The sequence below is a fragment of the Heterocephalus glaber genome, unplaced genomic scaffold, assembly GCF_053883595.1.
Source record: "Heterocephalus glaber isolate CG9 unplaced genomic scaffold, H.glaber_assembly_v1.0 deba00000896, whole genome shotgun sequence".
In the NCBI taxonomy this organism is placed as follows: Eukaryota; Metazoa; Chordata; class Mammalia; order Rodentia; family Bathyergidae; genus Heterocephalus; species Heterocephalus glaber.
In genome coordinates, this window is record NW_028258170.1 from 4,649,527 (window position 1) to 4,673,505 (window position 23,979).

The 23,979-nt window shown below is 44.0% G+C and overlaps 1 protein-coding gene and 1 long non-coding RNA gene across 4 annotated transcripts in view; one reads left to right on the plus strand and one right to left on the minus strand.

Annotated features, from left to right (window-relative positions):
- The window catches only part of Frk (fyn related Src family tyrosine kinase), a 171,099-nt gene that overhangs the window by 101,161 nt on the left and 45,959 nt on the right, over window positions 1-23,979 (plus strand). The window lies entirely within an intron of this gene.
- On the minus strand, window positions 20,228-22,802 carry LOC147828900 (uncharacterized). The gene is made up of 3 exons (XR_015450018.1): window positions 22,201-22,802; window positions 21,007-21,119; window positions 20,228-20,758 (listed from the first exon to the last, which is right to left on the minus strand). It is a non-coding gene; the product is annotated as an uncharacterized LOC147828900 (long non-coding RNA).

Here is a 23,979-nt window from a genome sequence, read left to right on the forward strand (position 1 = left end):
AATGGTCGTGACCATTGTGATTTTGAAGTTTTCAACTAACTGTATTGATTTCAGTCCTTTTGTACCGTTCTTTTGGAGGTAAGGTTAGGTAAAGGTTTGTTTATTTTATTTATTCTCCCAAAGAACTAGTTGTTTAATTCATTGATTCTTCGTATTGTTCTTTTACTGTCAATTTCATTAATTTTTCCTCTGATCTTTATAATTTTTTTCTTTGTATTAGCTTTGGGTTTGGATTTTTTGTTTGTTTTTCTAGGGTCTTGAGGTTAATCATTAGGTTATTTATTTGGGCTTGCTCTTTTTTGCTGTTGTACTCATTTGCAGCTATAAATATCCCTTTTAGGACTGGTTTAATTATGTCCTTTAGGTGCTAGTATGATGTACTGCCATTATTGTTTGATTCTAGGAACTAATTTCTTCTGTGCCTTATTGATTGCTTGAGAGTGTATTACTTAATCTCCATATGTTCTCATAATTTCTGTGGCTTCTTTGCCATTGAATTCTAGTTTCATTGTATATGATCTGCTAATATGCATGGGATAATGTCAATTCTCTTCCACTTATTTAAGCATGTTTTATAGGCTAGTGTGTAGTCTATTTTGGAGAAACTTCTGTGTTCTTCTCAGAATAATGTGGATCCTGCTGTTGTTGAGTGTAACACTGTAGATATCTGTTAAGTCCATTTGTCCAAAGGTGTAGATTAACTCTGATACTTGTTTGTTGATTGGGTTGTCTTTGTAATAGCTATGAAAAGTACAAAATAAACCTTCCAAAGATAAACTAAATAAACAAGAGTTTGCAAATACAGTAGTTCTCTAGTTTAGAATTAATAGGAATTTCTTCACTGGGTATTTTGTAGACCCTGTGTTATGTAGCCATTATTGTGCAGAGTGGACAGTGTTACTTTGAAAGTGCCTCATTTTTGTTGACATGGCTATTTGATAATACTGATGTTGTAATATAGCATTTGCACATTTCACATTAGAAATATCTATCATTCTTTGTCAATAGTGACACTCAAAACTATTCCTGTGGGAGTATATAGACATGATCATTATTCTCATTTCTTAGATAAGGAAACTGAAATGAAATTCCTTGCCTAAGGTCAAAGAACAAATCACTGGCAGAGTGAGATTAAGGCAGAGAGTTCTTGATTTTTCAATCCTTTGCTCAATCAGCGAAGCCATATTGTTTTACTCAGTATGGAAACAGATTATTATCAGTCAGTAGTAATAAGCCTATGCCCAGATGATGCCAGAAGACCTGCTGAAAAATGAAAATCTGCTCAATCAACCATTCTTTTATCTACAAAAATACTAAACTGCTTATTTTTTCACTGAACTGAAAGGCATCTTTATATCTTTTCAATACAGATTCTAATTTTATTTTATTTTTTAAATTTTATGTTTATGTTGTATTCCAAAGTTAGTTTCTGGAGACTCTGTCTTTTAAGAAATCTAATTTTGGAATATTTTAGTTTTCTTAATTATTTGATATGTTCTGAATAATATGTTACTGGTGTGGTAGAGTTAAGACAGAGTGCTTTGAAAGTGCAATATAATAAAAATCTCACAGCTGGCTTCTAGGTAGCTTCAGACAACCCCTTTTCTATCATCTGAGCCAATGTAAAATAAGACCTTGCCATTAGGGGAAAGTTAGGATTTTGTACCTGTCACCAACTGCATATAAACGCCTTCTAGTCTAGTAGATATGACTGAGATTCCAGACCCTACCTAGGTCACATGGATCCCACTCCCTGAATTAGTTACTCTGTGTGAATGTGGCCAGTCAGCTGACTTGTGGTCCATATAGGAGTTAATGTACAGAAATGATGAACTCTTTCAACATTCAACAAACATTTATTTTATTCTTCACACATCCTTACCTAGATCTCTGCAATGTATCCTAATTCTTGGACATGTTCTGGTAGATTAATCAGTTGACTGGTGAAACATTTCCTTCTAGGACAAAGAGAGTAAATTAAAGATGCATATTCAGGATCTCAGATATTTTCCCTTCAATTCAATCAAGATGCTACTGAGTTTGTTCATGGATGATTTTATTATGTTTGGCAGTTAGCCTTATATATTTAAACTACCAAAATGTTTAGTCTGCACTCATAGACATTCACAATAAGAATGGCACAAATATTATCTCTCAGAGCAATGATGGCGAACCTTTTGATGATACAAACAGCTCGCTGAGGCATGCATGCCATTGGTTTGCCATCAGTGACTTAGAGTCTGTAGGATTTACAGTAGGCTTGGTTTAATAACAAAGACCACAGGTAGAAACAGTCTGGACTTTCGCCCTGGCCTGAATCTGTCAAAGCAAGGCAAGTCCTAGGGGTTCCAGGGAGAAATGTTGGTGAACTGGGCTAGTGGTTATTATGATATGCAGGGACAGTGTGAGGTTTTATTCCCATGAGAGTCTTTCCACAAGCAGCAGCTGGAAAGCGATCCCAGTGCAGGTGGCCAGCATATCCCTGGAGAAAGTACACGGTTGGGCACTGTTCCAGGAAAGGGTTGGGTATTTGAACCTGGGATTCAGAATAGCTGCAGGGTGGATTCACTTCAGGGTTCTCTGTGTTAACCTGTAACAGTGACCTGATGATAGACAGCTGTGAACAAGGAGTGGACTGGAAAGAAACCCCCTAAGGGGGTTGAGCTCAGACTGGGACCACCCCCTCCTGCAGCCAGAGGCCAGGCCTGGCTTTAGTTGCTTTGGGTTTGTAAATCTTGGCAATGAGTATTTGATCCCTTGCCCTACTGCCTGCATCCAGCACAGATCTGGGGTCTGATTGCCTTCCCTATCTGCCAGTATGAGTGGGGACACATATCAGCTTGGACATTGCCACAGCCTGTGTAAGCGGAGGACCCTCTGGAGTGTGTGTTTGAGGCTGTTTCAAAAATCGTTATGCCTTAAGGTTAGGTGGAGAAAACTGAGAATTGCTAGACTCTCCAGTTGCAGATCCCAGAAGGAAACCATTCATTCAAAAACACAGGGACACTGGGGAGGCTGAGGCAGGAGGATAGCCATGAGTATAAGGCCAGCCTGGGCTACATAGTGAGACCCTGTCTCAACACCCCCCTCCCCCCGAAAAAACCCCACAGGGAAATATTGAACTTTTTTTTTGCCCTTATTCCCTCCCTCACTGGTTTATTGGTATTTGAGAAATTTTCCTTCTTTATTCTTTCTTTTTCTTACTGTTTTTAATTTTTTGCTTCTTTTTCCTTTCTTTTCTTTTAATTTTTTCCTTAATTTTAAATTTTTAATTCTCTATATTATTTCCTTTCCCACCTTTTATTTTGTACTTGTCATTTGTTTTTTTCTGATACTTTTAGCTAATTCTATAAATATCCTTCTATTCCCTAATAGGATTCTTTGTCTCATTCTCTTTCCTCCTTTTCATCTCCTATAGTTTTAAGTTTTCAGATTTTTTTCTTGCATTTTCCTGTTTCCAAACCCCCATATCTTCAATAGTACAACCACTAAGCTTTATTAATCTTTAAATAATTACTTAAGTCTATATAATTACTGTTGAATTCTTTTCTACTGTTAGTGGAGATATAGCTGTCACATTTAATACATGTTAGGTGCACATCATTATTTATGTTGTCAGTGTTCATATTATAATTGTAGATTTCTTTCTGTGGTTAAGGGTGGTACATTATTGGTTCTTATGGCATATTAGCATCCATTTTGTCTGGGATGATACTACTGTAGTCACAAAAGTTTTGGTATTAATAGTTTTTTTCAACTTGGCAACACACAGATTACCTTTGTAACATTAACAACACCAGAGTCCATTTCCAGAGAACTACGTGCTGGGCCAGTTGAACTGCATCTTCCCCTCCCAAATTAACAGAGGTGGTTGAATCTTGGGGCAGAGGCAAAGGAGTATAGTTAGCTGTGCCAGAAGTACAACATTGAAAAACAGACTAAAGATATTTCTATACTAGGAACAAAGTCTTTCCACTATAAGTGCCCACAAAGACCCACACAAAACAAAACCAACCAACCAACCAAACAAACAAACAAACAAATCCAATAGAAACATGAGAAGAGAAAGCAATAAAATGCTTTTCAAGACTCATGTCTCCTTCAAAGCTGACCCAGGTGGTGTTAAGGAGGAGAATAGCAAAAGCTTTACACCTAGATTATACTAGATTATACACCCTTTCTGTTATACTAGAAAGCATAACAGAAGGGGTTAAAAAACAGATCAAAAAGGTGCTTGGCAGGATCACAGCAGATATAAGTGAACAGGTAATGGCATTAATAAACAAAATGAACAGGGAGCTTTCAGAAGAATTACTAAAAAGCTAGCTGAGCTAAACAAAATGATGCAAAACATGAATAACCTATTTTGCAAAGAATTAGAGTCCATGAAAAGGTTTCAATCAGAAATTCAGAAGATTCAAAATGTGTTGGAAGTATGTGCAGCAGAAATAATGAGGTGAGGACAAAATTCCAGAATTAGAAGATAGTGATGCCTTCAAAAACCCATTACTCAAGGACACCTTAAACTAAGAGGACATGAAAAATGAATCAAACTCTGCTAGAGGATACAAAGAAGACTAAGATTATTTGGAATAAGTGAAAAATTGTAAGATAACAGAAATGGTATTCAAAAACCTGTTTACAGATATAAGAACTGAAAACTTTCCAAATATAGGGAAAGAAATAAACACACATATAAGTAAGGAACATGGAACCCCAAATAGCCATTGTCAAAAGAGAAGTCAGGTTGGGGATTTAGCTCAGTGGTTCTACCACCTGCCTCACAAGTGCAAGGTCCTGAGTTCGATCTCTGGTACAAAAAGAGAGAGAGCGAGCGAGAGCAAGAGTGAGAGTGCGCACGAGAGAGAACCTTTCCATGTAACCCTAAAGGTAGGCTACCAGAAGTTTAACACAGGAACAAAATCATAAAAGCTGTTAGAGAAAAGCAATGAATCACATATAAAGGTAAATCCATTAGAATTACAGCCAACAAATTCTCAACACAGATCTTTGAGACCAGAAGGGCTTGGAGTAAAGTGTTTCAAACCCCAAAAGATAACAACTTTCAACAACAACTTACATATCCTGCAAAAATTTCCTTCAAAATTGTTGGAGAAATAAGGTACTTCTGGGACACAGAGCACCTCAAGAAATTCATGATCACCATTCTCTTTGGAGTTTTCCCTGCAGACTTGCTCACTGAATCCAGGGTGAGGAGTATTTGATGGAGCAGGTGGTAGTGCTTTAAGAAAATTCACAGATCCTTGGTATCTCTCCCTACTCCCTAAAGTAAGCAGTTGAACATTCCCAACCGTGGGAGTTGACAAGCTCATATAGTCACTAGTATTTCTGTATGAACTAAATATTTAACTCTGGTCTGTCAATGAGACTTTTGTCACTAACTTCAAAATTTAAAATTAGTAAAAATACTTATGCACTTTGAAGGAGCTCTTCCTCAGAAACAACATTTTACGACTATGGGTGCTGCTCTCCAAGTGGTTTCTGAAATTTTTCTGCACAGAAGCTCCAAATGCTTCCTGCAGTTCCAGGTCAGTCAATCTCACCTTTATCATCCAGTATAAATAAACACATAAAATGATATATACATAGATGAATACAAGACAAAGCAAGACTATCTCATCTGACTTCAATTCATGGATCACTATTACAGGCATTAATTATATTAGCTTACTGGAATTTCTGAAAATATATGCAAGGCTAAATTTTCTCATTGTAATTTCCTCCTAAGTATTCCTAGCTAGTTTTTTATTTGGTGCTCATGAGTATTAGGATCATATTAGTTGCATCCTTTTTACAGGAAAATGGTTGCATTTTGAGCATTAAATTTACACTAAATGTCTTTTTAATTTTAACTTTAACTGGTATAAAAACATAAGAGTTGAATACATTGATGTGGTAACATGTATGATTCAGTACATGTATGCATTATACAATGTTTAAATCAGGTTAAAAGCTTATGTTTTATCATGTTATTGTGTTGAAAATTTTTAAAATCATTTCTCCTCACTTTTGAAATTGGTATTATTGTTGCTCTTAAATATCCTAGTGAAGTATTTAGAAATGTTTTTGTGTGTAAGTAATCATTTTCAGAAAATAATGGCAATATGAATAATTTTACCTCTAATTTCTAAATGTATTGGTTGGACTATCCTGAACAATGACAAGTTTTACCTGGGGTTTATTTTTTTCTTGCTTCTGACTTTAAAGCTAAGGCTGACAGGATTTGTAACCATGGAAATATGCTGCACATGCTTTTGAAATAAATTGTAGAATATTTAAAAAAATCAAAACAAATGATTGAAATGGCGACTAAAAATATAAAAAATAAAAATAAACTGAAGAGTTTGTTCTTTGAAAGAATAAACAAAATAGACAAATCTCTAGCCCATTTTACCAAAAAGAAAGAAAGAAAGAAAGAAAGAAGGAAAGAAAGAAAAGGCCCAAATCAGTGCAATTACAAATGAGAACAGAAATCACAACAGATTCTGCTGCAATCCAGAAGATCATTGGTTACTACTTTGAAAGCTCACTCTAATAAAATGGAGAATCCTGAAGAAATGGACAGATTCCTAATACATATGAACAACCAAAGCTGAACCAGGAGGTCATAAAAATCCTGAATAATTCAATATCAGTTAATGAAATTAAAGATGAAATAAAAAACTACCAACTAAGCAAAGTCCAGGCCTCCATGGATTCACTGCTAAATTCTACAAGAACTTTTAGAGAAGATCTAATGCCAATACTCCTCAAACTCTTTAATGAAATTGAAAGAGAAGCAGTACTCCCAAAGACATTCCTCAAAGCTAGCATTACCTAACCAAAAAAGAAAACTACAAGGCATTTTCTTTAGTGAGTGCAGTTCAAAAATCCTCAATAAGATACTGGCAAACAAAATGTACCAAATCATTAAAAAGTCATACATCATGACCAAATTCATTCCAGGGATGCAGGGATAGTTGAACATATGAAAATCAATAAATGTGATATACCACATAAACAGAAGCAAGAACAAAAATCACATGATCATTTCAATAGATGCAGAAAAACCCTTTGATAAAATCCAATATTTATTCATGATAAAGACACTGAAGAAAATATGTATAGAAGGATGTAATCTCAATCTGATAAAAGCCATTAATGACCAATTTACTGCCAACACCATATTAAATGGAGAGAAACTGAAAGTTTTATCTCTAATATCAGGAACAAGACATGGATGTTGGCTGTCAGCACTCCTGTTCAATATATTTTTCAAAACATTATGCAGAGAAATCAGGCAAGAGAAAGAAGTGAAAGTGATATGTATGGGAAAAGAAGAAGTTAAATTGTCCTTATTTACAAATGACACAATCTTCTATGTAGAAGACCCCAAAAATCCTGCTGAAAGATGCCTAGAATTAATAGCCAAATTCAGTACATAGCAGGATACAAAGTCAACATACAAAAATCGGTAGCATTCCTGTGCAGTAATAATAAATGCACTGAGAAAAAATTAGGGAAACAATAACTTTCACAATAGCTCTAAGAGAAATGAAATACTTAGGAATTAACCTGAGAAAGTAGATGAAAGACTTCTACAATGAAAGGAGATAAAAGAAGATATTGGAATATTAAAAGATATCCCTTGTTCCTGATTAAGCTGAACCAGTGTAATCAAAATGGCCATACTTCTGACAGTGATATACAGAGGTAACACAATCTCAATCAAGATACCAATAGCATTCCTCACAGAACTAGAGAAAGTAATTGTAAAATGCAGATGGAACCAGATGAGACCTAGAATAAGAAAAGCGATTCTGGGCAACAAAGGCTAGGCAGGTGGCATCACAATCCCCAATTTGAAGTTATACTACAAAGGTACAGTGATTAAAAACAGCATGGTATTGAAAAAAAACAAAACAGACTTGTTGATCACTGGAACAGAATAGCAGATGTAGAAACAACTCTAAGCACTCAGCCACCCTATCTTTGACAAAGAGGCCAAACCTTCACTGGAAGAAAGGTAAATTCTTCCATAAAGAATGAGAAACTAGAGACATTTATAGCTAAGTGGATGCACATTGAGGTGATACTCTTAAGTGAAATAAATAGGACACACATGTATAAATATCAAATAGTTTCTCTGGTGTGAGAAACTGAAAGTGTAAATAAGGATTAAAATAAATAATTGATAATGTGAAATAGGAAGAAAAGGTCCAAAGGGGTGGGGGAAGTGGGAGGGGAAGAGGAAAGGAAAGGAGAGAAAGGAAAAAATATGAGAGAAAGGAAAAAATGGAAACAAAGTCTTTGTAAATAGGGAGGGGTAGAGGAGTTGAAGGGAGGGCAGGGAAATGGAGAAAAATAAGAACCAAGATACATTATGTAAAGGTACAAGATCCCAATGATAAATGTAAATGTATTGTATATCTAAAATATACCAATAAAAGAATTTAAGAAAAAATAAAAGAAAGGTAGACCCTTCAATAAATGGTGCTGGGAAGCTGGAGATTTAGCTCAGTGGTGTCGCCTTGCAAGCACAAGGTCTCGAGTTCGATCCCCAGTACAAAAGAAAAAAAAAAATGGCTCTGGGAAAACTGGCTTTCCACACGCCAAAAATTGAATCGAGGCTCATGTCTGTCACCATGCTCTAAACTAAAATTGAAATGGATCAAAGACCTAAATATTAAAACAGAAATACTTAATCTGCTGGAAGATAGAATAGGTAAAACTCTAGAAGCATACGTGTAGGGAAAGACATTAAGAACAAAACCCTGATTGCATAGAAAGTATTACAAAGAATCAACAACTGCAGTCACATCAAATGAAAAAGCTCCACAACAAAAGAAACCATTGACAGAGTGAAGAGACAACCCACAGAGTGGAAAAAATTTTTTACCAGCTGTTCCTCAGACAAAGGACTAACATCTAGAATATATGAAGAACTCAAAAAAAAAATATCAGACCCCCTAAATTTAAAGACCCCAAATGAGCATCTGAAATGAACTGATACTTCTCAGATGAAGAAGTACAAACAGCAAATAAATATATGAGAAGATGCTCAACATTCCCGGTCATTTGAGTTAAAACAACACTGAGATTCCATCTCACTCCAGAAAACATGGCCATCATCCAGAAATCAACCAGTAACAAATGCTGGTGGGGCTGTGGAGGAAAAGAAACGCTTCTCCATTGCTGAGGGGAGTGTAATCTGGTGCAACCACTGTGGAAATCTGTGTGGAGATTCCTCAAAAAACTAAAACTAGAGGTTGCATTTGACCCAGCTGTTCCCCATCTAAAGAATTTCCTGAAAGAATCAAAAGCAGCATACCACAGTGATATAGGGACACTCATATTTATAGCAGCACAATTTATAATAGCTAAGGCTTGGAAATAGCCTATATGCCCATTGACAGACGAATAGATAAAGAAGTGGTATATATATTTGTATATACATATATATATAGAATTACTACTCTGCCATAAGAAGGATGCATTTGAATCATCTGTAGCAAAATGGCTGCTCCTTGAGACCATAATCTTAAGTGAAATAAATCAGACACACAAGTTTAAATATCACATTGTTTCTGTCCTGTGAGAAATTCAAAGGGTAAATGAGGACCATACTGAGGACAGATACTGGGAAGTACGAAAAACATGTTCAAATGGGAAGGGAAACGAGGAGGAGGGGGAAGGGAAGGAAAGGAAAAGCGAAAAAAAAAACAAAACCAAAAGGAAGGAAAAAATGGAAATAAAGCTTGTATAAATGGGGAGGGGAAGAAGACTGAAAAGAGGAGAGAGGAATGGGAAAAAAGAAGAATCAAATGTGTTATATACAGGTATAAAGTCTCTAAGATGAATGTGATCAATATGTATGACAAATATGTACTAATAAAAAGAAAAATGTAAGAATAAAATGATTCTTTGTCTTCTTACTCTGGCTTACAATGTTTCTGCTTCCTGCCCCAACACAGGCCCAGGCAAGGACTGACGTGACGTCTGTCATACACATGTGATGTTCTTTTATAAAAATGTATACATGGAGAATATACAATGTGGCTTCTCTGACTTCTTTCACCAAGCATAATTATTTTGAGATCAATCCATAATCTGTTCCCATGTTTGCTGTGTAGAATTCCATTGCCTGGGTTGCTACAGTTTGTTTATTCCTTCAGCTGTTCTTTGGTGCTTGCATTTTAGTTTTCAGTTATCGAAGACAAAGCTTATGTGTGCACTCTTGTAAAATTCTCTGCATGAGCAGGTAGAGGATTGGATAGGCAGAATCATAAGACAGTTAATTGTTAACTCTTAAATAAGCTGCCAAAATGCTTTCTGAAGTGATTGCAATACTAGTAAGGTACTACACTTCCTCCCTGACCTGTGTGATCAGACATTAATTTTTCCTCTTCAAAAGGTAGAGAGTGGTTTGTCCTTGTGGACTGAATTTTCACTTAGCTGAGAACTGATTATGATAAGAAATATTTATGTGGTTACTTGAAGTTTTGATATATTCCATACTGAAATATCTTTTCAAATCCTGTTGTTTGTGCTTTCAGTTTTAAAAAAATTTCTCGTTGTGTCTCATATTTCTTTTATGGTATAGAAAGAAATTTTTCAGATGTATGACTTACAAATATTTTGTCCTAATCAGTGCTTTGTGTTTTCATTCTTGTAGCAGTGTCTTTGAATGGGCAGTCCTGAATTTTGATGAAACCTAATCCATAATTTTTGTTCTGTTATGGATAGTGTTTATGATGCTGTCTATAGGAAATCTCTAATCCTTGAGACCAACAGTTTTGTCCCACGGAGATGTGTATTACTTATTTTCCCATTGCTGGCCACAATACTTGACACTACAAGTTACTGGTGGAGAGGTTTATATAGCCTCACAGATTCAGTGGGGTGAGTCCATGGTCAGCTCTAAGGCAGACACTGCAAGGTGGAAGGGAAGGCAGAGGAAGGCTGCTGACCTCATGGCAGCCAGAAGCACAGCATGAGGGAGGAGCCAGGGACAAGAATACAGGCCTTCAGTCTGAACTCCAGTGACCCATCTCCACCAAAGCCCCACCTGCCAACAACACATTCAGGCAGGGAACTCATCAATGGTGAACAATGGTGAACTTACTGGTAAGTATAGAACCCCCCCCTCCCAGTTCAATCACCCTTCAAACACACCAGACTGTAAGTGACATTTTACATCTAAACCCTAAAAGTATGGCATAGACTACAATTCACATTGTGGTTTTCGATCAATTTTGAGTTAATCAGTTAATCCTGACATGTAAGAGATAAGGATCAAAGATCACACTTTTTGCATGGCTCTCTAGCAACCATACTCATGTACAACATGGTTCCAGACACATTTTTCATAAAGATTTTCCTTTTCCCACCAAATGAATGGCCTTTGCATCTTTCTTGAAATTCAATCTTCCATACATGTGTGGTCCTGTAGGATCTCTGTTCTGGTCCTTGGACCTTTCATACCTGTTTCTTGGATATAAAATTCTACCCCTGACCACACTTATGTTGCTCATGTAAATTTGCTACCTGTATTATGGCCTCACCATTTTACCACACATATCTAATTATTTCTGAAATGCATTTTATAAAGTAATGCATCTAGGATACAACTGGCACTACCTCCTAAAGCCACATTGAAAATGTAGAGATATGAAACCTGTGCAGCCTACTCATCTCAAATTCATGGTCTCTATCCCAAAAGTAGTTTGGCACAAAGAGCATGGAGAGTGTGTTGTGTATGTGAAGGAAGTAATCCTAAAACATCATTAAAGGATAATGGGGAGAGAAAGACAAAAAGTGAAGCGCCCCACTTTCCAGCTCCTCTCCATGAGGGGATCAACTTGGCAAGCCTAATTCACCCTCCCCTTCAGAGGCAGAGTGTTGGGAGGTTAGGGGCTCAGACACATTCAACTCATTAAATAGCTGACTAACTAATGGGTTAGGGAAAAATGTGCTGCTGTGCCCCTGAGATGGCGTCTTGGGAGGGAATCTGTGTGGCAGTTGTCTGGGGCATCCACAGGAAGGGCCTCGAGAGTCCACTCTGTGTGCAGTGGATCCTGGGTTCCCCACCCTGTAGATGGCTATGTGCTTGGCCGAAGCAGGCAATGAGTGAGAGCTAAGGCAGAAGTGCTGAGCTGTCAGGTGAGCAAAAGCGGCCATTAGGACTCCTCTAAGGCCTCACAGAGACCTGAACACAGTGCAGACACACCAGGCTCTGGAACCACAGCTGCACAGGGAGCTGCAGGGTGGGCTCTGTCTGCTCCCTGGGATGAGAAGGGTCACACTCCTCCTCACAGCCCTGCACATATAACACCCAAGGTCAGGGACACCCAGCCCCACAGCTGTCATTGAGGGCTTTCATGGCCCATGTTTCTGATGAGCCACCTAAGTCCCCAAAGCCCAAGACAGCTGGGACAGGACTGGGAAAGGTTTCACCTTCCCTCTGTGCTTCCCAAGCCCCTGGCCTCCTGGGATTGACTGAGAGTGGGACAAGATCCACCTGCCTAGTCCCGAGGAGGAGCCAGGGCCCCCTGAGAGTGTTCAGGACTGGACCTGCTTGCTGGCCTGATGGGGACACCAGGCTGGCTCCCCCTGGGAGCTGATCTAGTGAACCCCACCCTCCCAGGTGGAATTGATCCTCACTTGTGGGGTCTGAGAACCCTGGAGCAGCTCAGGCTCATTCACCCGCTCCCACACGGGCCTTCTTCAGAGCCCTAAGGTGGCTCCCTGCACCTGGGATGCCCAGCCCCTGTTCTCCATTCTCAGGCCTGCAGTGTCCCCACCTCTATTCCTGTTTTCTGCTGGGGAACTGGAGTCAAGGCCACCTGAGTGGGACTCACAGGCAGCTGAGCACCTTGTGTGCTCAGGCAGCTTCTTAATAAATGAAGCAGGTTGTCCTCACCTTTTGGGCTGAAGTTCGCTGCAGTTCAGACTGGATTGTCCTTCACTGCCAGTGCATTTTCAGCACACATTTCCTCAGGAATTCCTGCACAGATTGGAGGATTCAGCTGAGCAGTGAACTCTTAAGTGGTCCTGACACCCAGCTCTCCATGGAGACCACCTGTGTGGGTCCCTAATGACCAGAGCTTCCATTGTGTAAATGGAGGCTCAGGCTTGGCCTTGTGCCTTAAGGCTACCCTTTAGGCCTTTGCTCACTGAGACCAGCACCTTACCTGTGAGGTCACTGGGACCCTCACTGGGCTATGCCCTTTCTCATAACCCTGCCCCCATAGTACCCAGACTCTGGGATGCTCAGCCCCACAGAGAAACCTGTTGCCAGAGCCTGGCTCATGACACCGTTGGGGTTGGCCATTGGTAGGAAGAGTCAATGTAGGCATTGGGGTTTGTGCTTCCTGGAAGTGAAGGACAACAACGGGGTGCACGGTAGTGGGGTTCCAAACCCAAGAGCTGGGCTTTGGCTTCTTCCCCCACTCATGAACTTGCTGTCTCAGGAAGTGAACTACCCTCCTCCCATGGTCACTGGACAGAGTTTTAGGGACACCACCCCAGGCACAATTTGTGGTTGTCTCAACCCCCATTCCTCATGGCCACTCAGATCAGTGACCTAGCACTGTGTGTACCCATGATAATGGCCAAGGCCACCTCTGAGCACCCAGACAACTGAGCAGCACACCCTGAGAGCAGCAGGTAGGGAAGGTTTAATAGGCAGAGGTGGGGCCATGCCTGAGTGTACAAAAGCATTGATGAAAACTGTGCTATGGGCCAAGGCATCGATGGAAACCAGAGCAGCGTTTGGGGCCACTATTGGTTTCTGCTGTTTTACTTAATCAGGCCTAGAGCTTGGCAGTGCTTAATGGGCCCCTGCAAATGCAGGGATTCCACTAAGAGAGAGGTGAGGGAGGGCTGAAAGTAGGATGGGGATGGGGCTTGGTTCCAGCCAAGTCTCTGGTGGGCAGGGAGAGCCTAAGCTTGCTTGAGTGCCGTGATGGATCCTGGGTCCTAGTCAGAGGGAACATTCCTTTCATTTGTGTCCATATATCTTGGACCCAGTTCATGGCCAATGGAAGAGGCTGGACATTACAAGATGAATACTTGTGTCTGAGCTGAATTCCCTGATCTGCCTCTCATTTCCTCTATGCTAAGCTCATACAATCCAGTGCCACCACCTCTCCCCACTCTCTAAGCAGTCTGTCACCTGGAGTTTGCATCCAGTGTCAAGCAGGAGGTGAGGGCTTCTGATGTCAAGCTGTTGCTCAAGGCCTTAGCAGGAGGTAAAGCATCTGCCTGAGGAGGCTGCTCTAGGCCCTCTCACTTCCTGGAGGGCTCTCTGTGCACAGGCAGAGTGGTGTGGCAGGTGTCCTGGGGAACCTGCCTTTTATGATCAGCCAGCTCAAGTCACAGGCCAGGGAGCAGGTGCATCTCTGCCGGGTACTTTTCCAGAGGGCACTGATCTCCTGGATTTGTGCCCAAGCAATGTCATGACGGGAAAGTAAATGACCGAGCAGTCGCCTCTGGCTGGCATCTGCTGGGTCTTCAGAAGTCCAGGCTGCCAGCTGCCCTACTAGGCTCCAGGTACCCTCCTGCGATCTCATTTTCCTTGGCTGCCCAAGAAGCAGGATGATGGCAAGTTGGTTTCCAGATTAGTCTTGTCAGTGCTGCTAAGCCATCAGCAGCCCACCTCATCTCCAATCCCTTAGTTTTTCTGACTGTTATGGAAGTTTGTGAAGGAACAGAGTTGGGTTTGGCCCTTGGTGAGTTCAAAGCTAGTAAATACCATGAGGGGATAGAAGAGTGAAGAAAGTTTGTGACCAGCAGCAGGTAAGGAGCATTCTGAGAGAACTGCCAAACTATCTCCCCAGCACAGGGGAGCTGGGTTTCCTGGGACAGAATTAGGATGTTCATATTGGGAAGACTGTCCGTCTCCTGGAGAGGCTGGCACATCCTATCCTGTGAGATCACAATGCAGATCATGCTCTTTTATACACCGTGTGGTCAGATGTGGTGGATGAGAACACATGAGGGTGGAGAATTCTGCATTATGATGTGTGCATGGCTTTTTTTTTGGTTCAGTATGGTGGGTTAAACCCAGGGCCTTTGCTTCATCCTCTGCTCAGCCCCCTTTTGAGAAAAGTTCTCACTAAATTGTTTAGTTGTCCAGGCTGGGCTTGATCTTTTGATCTTCCTGACTCAGCCTCCTAGAGTGTTGGAATTCTGGGTGTGCACACCCATGCCTGGTTTACAGTATGATTACAATGAGCAAAGTCCCCTAGAAGAAGGGCTGGGAAGTCTGGGCTGGTTTAAGGCAGTTCCCTGCAGCCTTTTCAGGACTCCCCTCATATGAAATCAGTAGACAACTTGAAGTGGTGTCAGCTGTCAGCAGCATTTTCTTCTGCCACCCCAGGAAGCACAGGTGCTCACCCCGTAGCTAACTGCACTGCACAATGTCTCCCAGACACAGAGAACTTCAATGGCCACAAAACCAAAGGCCTTGTGCCCTGACCCCAGGCACTGATCACATCCCAAAGCCCAATCCCAGTGGGGGACAGCCTCAGGAAGGAGGCTGAATTTCATGCTTGGCCCCTGGGCTCACTTCCAAAGCCCTGGTGTTGGACATTTGTCCCATTTCCTTCTCCAGTGCATGCAGGGTCTCTGCTGTTCTGACCTGGGAGGGGAACACAGTTCCTCAGGAGATGGACATGGTCTCCCCAGGGAGGGTGGACTAACCATGTCCTGATGGGTGTCATTCCCAGTCTGGGGACAAGGACAGTAGTACCTCTTGGCCTCATTTTCACACAGTGCAGCCACTTAACTGGGTATGTTCCCCGCCCTGATTCCCTGAGCCTGTGGGGTGTGATTTTTAGTTTGTGTCCAGGTGCGGCAAGCTGAGGCACAGGGTCATTGAGGGGCAGGGAGGAAGAACCCAGGCCCAGCACAACCCCTCCAGATGGGGTCTCCCTGTGGACTATAAGCGGATAGTTCTTGATGTGTGGTGCCCTGCTGGAGCTGAGCAGCATGAGGGGTGTGGAGCACAAGGGCAGGCACAGCGCTTCTCTGAGGTGTCGGTGCTCCAGGGTCTGTGTGGATGTCTGTATGGCCCTCTTGTGATGATCAAGGAGGATCCCTGCCTGCTGTTCCTTGGCCCTGGTCAGGGGCAGTCAGTATTCAGTGTGCCTGGCATCCCAGTGGGGCACGTGGGGAACCACAGACTGTCACATAACCACCTGCCCAGGACACACTCCTGTACTGTGCTTCCTTTGTTCTTCCTCTGCCTGACTTACTGTTCTGAGTCCCTTCCTTGTTCCCCCAAGACTCCCAGGCCCTGGGATGGGGTCATGAGAGGAGGAGATGCTGTGTGTGCAGCTGCCCAAAGTCCAGAGTCCCTGGTCTCTGGTGTCACCCAGCAGGTTTGCTGAGTGGAAAGATCAGGGTTGGACCATTGTCCAGTGCAGTGCCATTTTCTACTCATCTTCCTTCTCTTCCCATTCCTTCACCATCCATCCATCTCTCCTCCTCCTGTCTTCTTCCCACCACACACAGCTGGCTTTGTGCTGTACATGGGATGGCATGGGGGCTGCTCTGTGCATCCCCAGTCCCTTGTTGGTCCAGGAAGAAGCCAGTACTCCAGGGATAGCTGATCTGTTGTCATCCAGACTAATTCAGAACCAACATGCTGTTGGTCCAGGGCCTGGCATTGAGGGTACCAGGAACCCCTGTTCTTGGCTTATTGTGGCCTCAGGTACTTTTCAGCATCAGGTGTTCTCTAGAGAACTCTTGGTTAGAACTGGGTCTTGGGATCAAGCTGGAGACCCCTGACTGTTGAGCATCCCAGGGGCTGACCAAAGCTCTGGGTCCCTGTGTAAGTCAGGCTCACCTGGATATTTGGGAGGATGAGTGAGGATCCTCCTGACTCACAGGATCCAAGTGGGTACTGAGCATGTGGAATTGGCTTATGTGGGACAGGCAGAATTGCACCTGGCCAAGGACCCCAGGAGGGTGTGTCAAGGTGTGCAGCTGGGCCCTCAGATCTGGACCACATATTGACAGAAAGGCAAGGGGGCACTAGCCCACTTAGGTCTGGGGACACAAAATTCCCCATAGGAGCACACAACTCTGTTCCGGTGCCAAGCCCAGATCCTCCCCTTGGTAAAATGTTGTCTGTCTGTGTTATGAGGCCTGGAGGTGATGGTCAGGCCTGCTGCTGGCTCATCCTTGGATCCTCAGGAGCTGGACACCAGATGGACCAGGGAGGTCCCAGAGGACACTTGGGTAAATTCACCCAGGGGATGTGCCTCTGCGCCAACTCTTGGGCCTCAGATAAGGAAGTCTTCTGAAGCTGTTTTCCTTTCCTTGGGCTAAAGGCCAGGTAGTTTCCAGGCTGCCCCTGTTTCCTCCCCTGCCTGCCCACTGGTGCCAGAGTCACAGAGCCTAGAGCCCAAGACGCATTCGGATGTGAGGCTGTGAAGGTGTGGTGGGAGGAGGCAGCATCTGCAATCAGTAGAGGGGTGGGCAGTGTTCTGAGAGGCTGTGGAGTGGGGCACTCACCTGCGTATTTCCCTTCTAGGCCACACTGATGCTGGGGTCCTGCGGTGTAGAGCAGGGTTCCTGTAAGCCACCTGTCACTTTTTTTCCACCTAGTTCCTCCCACACATTTACTAGGAAGCTGTGGACATTTGGCAGGTTTAGATACGTATATTTGAAGGGCTTGCTAACCCTCTCCTGCCCAGACCTCTTCACACCAGCACAGTTTTCAAAGAGCCTCAGTAAAGTGTATGGTGGAGAAAGACCAGGGCCTTTCTTGGAGAGAGCAGGTACTGGGGAGGGGCGTCTCCAACTGTCACTTCCAGGCCATCCCTGACCCTGAATCCTGGGACCAAAGGAGACAGCAGTTCTGGTCACACTGTTAGTACTGAGGGTCAGGGGCTTGAGCAGAGGTCCAAAGGCCAGTGGGGGAGACTGAGGCCTCCTTGAGGAGATTTGCCTGAGTGCTGTGTTCACTTTCTGTTCTGTTACTCAGTCCTCCCTGGGTGTTGGGAGTGTGGGTTCCTTGTGTCCCCAAAGGGTGAGCTGCTTCTGGGGATCTCGGGCAGTCAGTACACAGCAAGCTCTCCATGTGTCTGCACTGGGCTGTGCACAGAGCCAAGTGCTATGACATTGCACATTCCTATGACACCGGGATTGGCCACAGAGATCCCATCAGCCTGTGTGTGAGTTCAGGACAGGGGCAGCTCTGTGCATCAGGCTTGCATCTGCCTGAAGGAGCCTTGCCTGCCAGATGGAGGGTCTCAGTCTGGGTTTGGTTCACTTAGCTGTTATATTTCTTACCATGTGTCAGAACTTTAATTTCTTTTTGAATTTTTTATAACTTATTATATTTTTATTAGTACATGTTTGCAGTCCATAATGATTAAATTCATGCTGAAGTTGATACATTCAATGTGTATGAAAAATGGAAATTGGGCCATACCTGGGTGCATTGTGGTGGGATTTATAAAGCACAGATCGCTCTCAAAGTTGATTCTATGGAGCACACAGTCCCTGTCCCCAGGCATTGCCACCTTGGGTCCCAACTCTGTCTGGATGATCCTTTATTTATGGCAACTGCAGTGGGTAGCGGTGCACAGTGTGAGAGCCTAGCAGGATCCGGCCAGGACGGGGTGAGGGTGTGCACTCAGAGAGGTGGCCTAGGACAGCCCAGTGCAGGTCATGAACTGTGTGGGCCGTGTGGGGTGACTGATAAGATGGTTTGTACAGCTTTCATGGGCACAGGCTTAGGCGTGGGGCTGTGCGCAGGTCCCACACCTTGGGAAGGATTCTTGGGGATAGAGCAGGACAGGTCTCACTGGGACGGGCTTGTCCTGCTTCCTGCCCAGCTGACCGTGCTCAAAGATGAGAAAGAAGTGGGGTCTCTGCACATCAGGGCAGTAGGGGAGGGAGGTCAGGGCAGAACCTGTGGTCACCACCTAGTCTGGGCAGCCCTCAAAAGATGGTCTCTCACCTGGCACAAGCTCAGTCAGTCGCTGGCCTCTCAGGGAGAAGCACCCATCTGGTGGAGTCTACACCTACCCCACCAGAAATACCAAACTGCATCAAGCCCTAAAGGTGGATACCTAGGCAGAGCAGTCTATTTTGGAGTTTGTATTTTCAAAACTGCTTAGTGAAGGCTCACAAGGTGGTGCAGATCTGTAATGCCACTATTCTGGGAAGCTGAGGCAGGAGGATCACACATTCAAGCCCAGGATGCTGAATAACTCAGCTACTTAGTGAGATTCTGTGACAAAATTAAAAGCAAAAATTAAATGGGCTGGTAATGTAGTTCAGTGAGAAGGTTCTAGGCTCAATCTCCAGTACTGAAAAACAAATTATTGATTTTTAAAGCCCTTCAGTCAAGAGGACTCTGCAGTGTCCAGCCACTGGCAAGACTGGACTAATCCTCCTTAGAAACCTTCAGGCCCTGATATCCAGGATGCTCTGAGATTTAATATTTTAAAATAAAATTTAAAGGATCTAGAGAACTTTTGTCCATCTTCATGTAGGAGAGGTGGGGCATTGCTGTCCTATCCCTCTGGCCTCTGAGATGTGACAAATGTTACCCATGGACTGGCCCCCCCACCCCGACCCCTGGATTCCTGTAGAGCTGCATTTCTCAGAGGTCATTGGGAGCTCTGTGCCCCTGGTCCTGAGTGTTCTGCCTTTGGACAGTGCAGACCCCACAGATGTGAGTCTGTCTCTGCCCCCATTTCTGTGACTGTGACCCAGAAATTCCACTGGCAGGATTCCATCTGAAAAATAATATTTACAGACACAGCTGTTCCTTTTGGCTCAGTTATGGGCATGAAAACCCGGAAATTGTCTGGAGCAGAGGTTGCTGAGTCAACTGTGTCATTGTGGCCACAGAAAGTGCCAAGGGATAGAGCATGACGGGATCATGTCCCCAGTGCATAAATGAGATGACAGGGGAGCTGTGTTCTGACACATTCCCACCCAGCATCTAAGACACGGCCTGAACCCTGAGATGTAGACAGGAAGGGGAAGCACTGGGGAGGGGGGCAAGGTTCCTGGTGGGATGACTGTGACTATGTCCTTTCTTTTATTCTTCATTCATATTGCACTAATTAATAAATATTTCTTGTCTGACAAAAAACTGCATAATTTATTCAATAGGTGAATGAAAAATGTTGAGGATATATCTAGGATTTTCCCTTCTACGGAAAGCAGGATTCATGCATGAGTCCCTTCCAGGATTATGTGGACACGGAGAAATCTGATTGAACTGATGTGAAAAATGTAGAATAGGTAAATTACGGGGACATAAGATGAGTGGTGGCCAGGGACTAGCAGCAGGTGTCAGAGGAGGAACCACTCATGGGTGCAGCACTGAGGAAAATGCCCTGGACCTCGACAGAGGTGTCAGGTTCACCGCACTGAGAAGGTACTTCATGCCACCAAGCCGATCATGTTAAGCAACAGTAAAATCTTACCTTTTATTTAAAAATCAATCTATCATTGACATAAATCCAGCAAATAAGTGCAAAAGTCAAGGAAAAAACAAGAGCAACAATAATGGAGGGGAATGGCCAGTGTGGGGCAGGAGCTTGCCCCAAGGGGAGGTCAGGAGCTGACACCTGCTGAGGAGCCACCATTTGCCCCAGCTGTCCAGCTGGAGGAGAAGGGCTTCCTGGTGCTCGCTCTGGCTGTGGTGCCAGAGCTGGGGAGGCAGCTGCAGGTGGAGCTGGCACAGGCTCTGCAGGTGGGACTTCAGCTTGGACTGGAGCTGCTCCTGCAGTTGAAAGAGAAGACAAGATCACCAACTGTCCATGTTTCTTCCTGGGGCACAACCCTCCCACTGCCTGTCAAGAGAGCTCTGTGCAGGAAGCCTCCCCCAGAAAGTCCCCCCAGACTGCATCAGCCCACTGACTGCTGAGTGTCACAAGGCTACTGCAACACCCAGCACCAGGGTGCTCTCTCTGTGTCCAAAGGCCCCTCCCTCCCCACATGCCCACAGCCTCATGCCACAGTCCTCCTCACCCTTGGCCTCTGCCTCAGTGAGCTCATCTTGCTCCACCTGGTTCAGAAGATATGTGACAGTGTATACCTGGGTGTGCCGCTCCAACAAGGAGTCAAGGGAAGAGGATGTGGAGCTGAGGAAGGCAGGTAGGAGGCAGAGTGAGAGGCCTGGCATTTCCTCCCACACTACCTGCCCAGCAAACATGCAGGGAAGGACCAGTGAGCCTCCTGCCCAGTCTGCGCATGCTCCGGCCCCACCCTGTCCCACCCCCAGTAGAGCAGTCCTGGCCCAAGCAGCCCTGAGAGCCTGACAGAAGGCTCGGTGGGAAGGAGTCTTTGTTCAGTGGTGTGACCACCCCTGCCTTCTTCAGGGCAGCCACACACAGTGTTTCCCTGCCCGTCCTCACTGTCAGCTCCCTGAGGACAGAGTGTTGTCTCTGCTGTGTGATTGTACTCAAAGGCACAGGGCTGCTGCTCCATAACTATCTGAGAAGTGAGGGACAGTAGGCGTCTGTGCTTCCCTGCCTCTCCTCAGGCTTTAGGGTATGTAGTGCCGTGTTGCCCAATATGTGTGCCTCCTCTGGACTCCCTTTGCACTGCTGTGAATCCACATCTAGGGAGGAAAGGAGGGGCTTCATCTACTGTAATTTGAGGAATACCTGCTCTGATTGTGACTGTGTAGACACCAAATATCACTGAAACTTGAGAGGGCAGTGATTGGATCTGCTGTGGATATTGGTTCATGATCAATGCCTAGAAAAGTGTCTACACATAGCGTGTCTTCATGTATGCTGGTAAAGTGATGTAGCCACCTGCTCTTCCATGATGTCTGAGTGGGCCTGGGGCCTTCGCACATCCCAAAGTTTCCTGCTCTGGGAGAACCATGAAGCCCTTAGAGTGACTGCAATCTTCACAGTGAACAGAACAACTTTCCCCAAATGCAGGGCTCAGTGAGGGGGAAGCACAGGTTCCCAGTGGGGATGGAAGGTCACCTGGGGGAATCACCGCAGCTGCTGCAGCTGGACTTCATGGTACCAAGGCCAAGATCAACCCTTATGATAGAGACCCCATTCCATCCCACAGCCACGATTTGAGCTTGATTTTCTCAGCACTCCACTGCTCAGAGTTGCAAACTGAAGCTGACAGGGGCTTGCACCTTCCCAAGATTGGAGCCACAATGGCCAAGTTCACTGTGCGGCTGAGAGAGGAACTCACCTTTCCTCCATCCCCTCCAGTGGGGAGGAAATGCAGGCCCTTCTGGGTTCCGGGACAGAGGGCCTATAGATGAGGAGGCTGTCCAGGGAGACCTGCCCTGGGATGCTCCTGAGGACTGGGTGGTTCCTGGAGTGGCCTGGAGTGTCTGGACCCAGTGATCCATCCTCTCACCCATTCCCAAGTGCTTTTCCCATGTGGGGTCTTGAGGCTGCGGCCTTGAGGCCTGGAAAAGCAGCACAGCATGTTTGCTACTGACTCTCTTCAGCCAAGTGATTGTTGGGCAGCCGTTGCTAGACTGTTCCGAGTTCTGTTTGGACCTGTCGCCAAGGAAGTGAGGTCATGTGCTGGGGTCCATGAGCTGAGCCTTCCTTCTGAGAAGAAGACCCTATGGCCCCTTCCTTTTCACAGTGGAATATATCTGTGTGTTCCTTAGAAACAGCAGTGAGAAACTAGGAAAGCTGTCTGGGATGTGAGACTTTGGTGAAGTTTAAGTTTTATTGCAACAAATACGTAGCTGCAGGCACAGTAGGAGGTGTGTTTTTCCATCCAAGGGATTCGTTCTCTCTCAAGATATAATGCTCAGAGTCATCACTTAGAGATCTGTCAGATTTTAGGAGGAATTTTTTCAGTTTCATTTCAATTCCAATAGGGTCCATAGAGATGTTCCACAAATGTCCATAGTAATTCTCCTAAAAGAATAAAATAGTTTCAAATTATAACCTCTGGATGGCCGGGTGTGGAGGATTCATAGCAGGTTGTAACTTGCAGGTGCTCAGGGACAACTGTTCACACTCAGATACTGCACTCAATCGCAAAGGGCAGTGTTCGGTGCTGCGACCTAGAGGGACGGGACAGCAGGTGGTGACTGCAAGGTGCAGTCTTTGTGGGGCTGTGGAGATCATCGCCCCAGTGGTGATGCAGAGCACATTCACACTTCACTTGGGAACTTTCCTGTGTCCACTGCTATCCCCTCCTGTCCCCCATCCCATGCTGACCATGCGCTTTGTGTCCCCAGTGGAGAGTTTGCCTTTTCTAGAGGGGATAGAGCTGGGTTTCCCATGTGCTACTTCTTGTCAGTGGTGAAGCCCTCGCAGACCATTGTGCAGATGGAGCAGGAATTGCTCCTCATCCATCTGCCGATGGCCATTTGTTCTGTTTCCAGTGTTGACTTAAAAGGGAGGCCGCTGTGACCATTCTTACACACCTGCTTGTATGGTACAGACTGTCATTTCTTGGGGGAGATACTTAGATATGAAATTGCTTAATCATATTGCTGGTGTACGTTTAATTTAAAAATCATTTAAATGCTTTTTGAAGGAGTTGTTTTAAGCAGAACTTGAGACTTTTTTTTGATGTTTTGCCTTATTTTCTTTGCTTGTTTGTTTTTGGTGAGGATTGTGAATGTATATCCCTGAATTTTTAGTGTTTTCTGATTTGATTTTGTGTAATTAGCCAGAGAACAAGCTGTTTATATTATATAAATTTCAATATTTCTGTAGTGGAGAAAAATTAAAAAGAAAAATTTAAAAATTATGTATAATTTCAGGAACCCACAGCTTTTGCAGTTTGTCTTGCATGTGTGCCTTGGTCAACACACTTTGCATGGGACTGACCATCGTGTAGACATCGGTGTACTGGCGGGTGTTTGCATTGGTTCAAATTTTTAATTTTAACCATTTAAATGAGATGGCTGCAAATATGCTACTACATATCATCTCAGGCTCTGGATATCTTAGTTGGAAAAGATTTGATCATTCTTTTTCTTTTGTCCTAATTTTT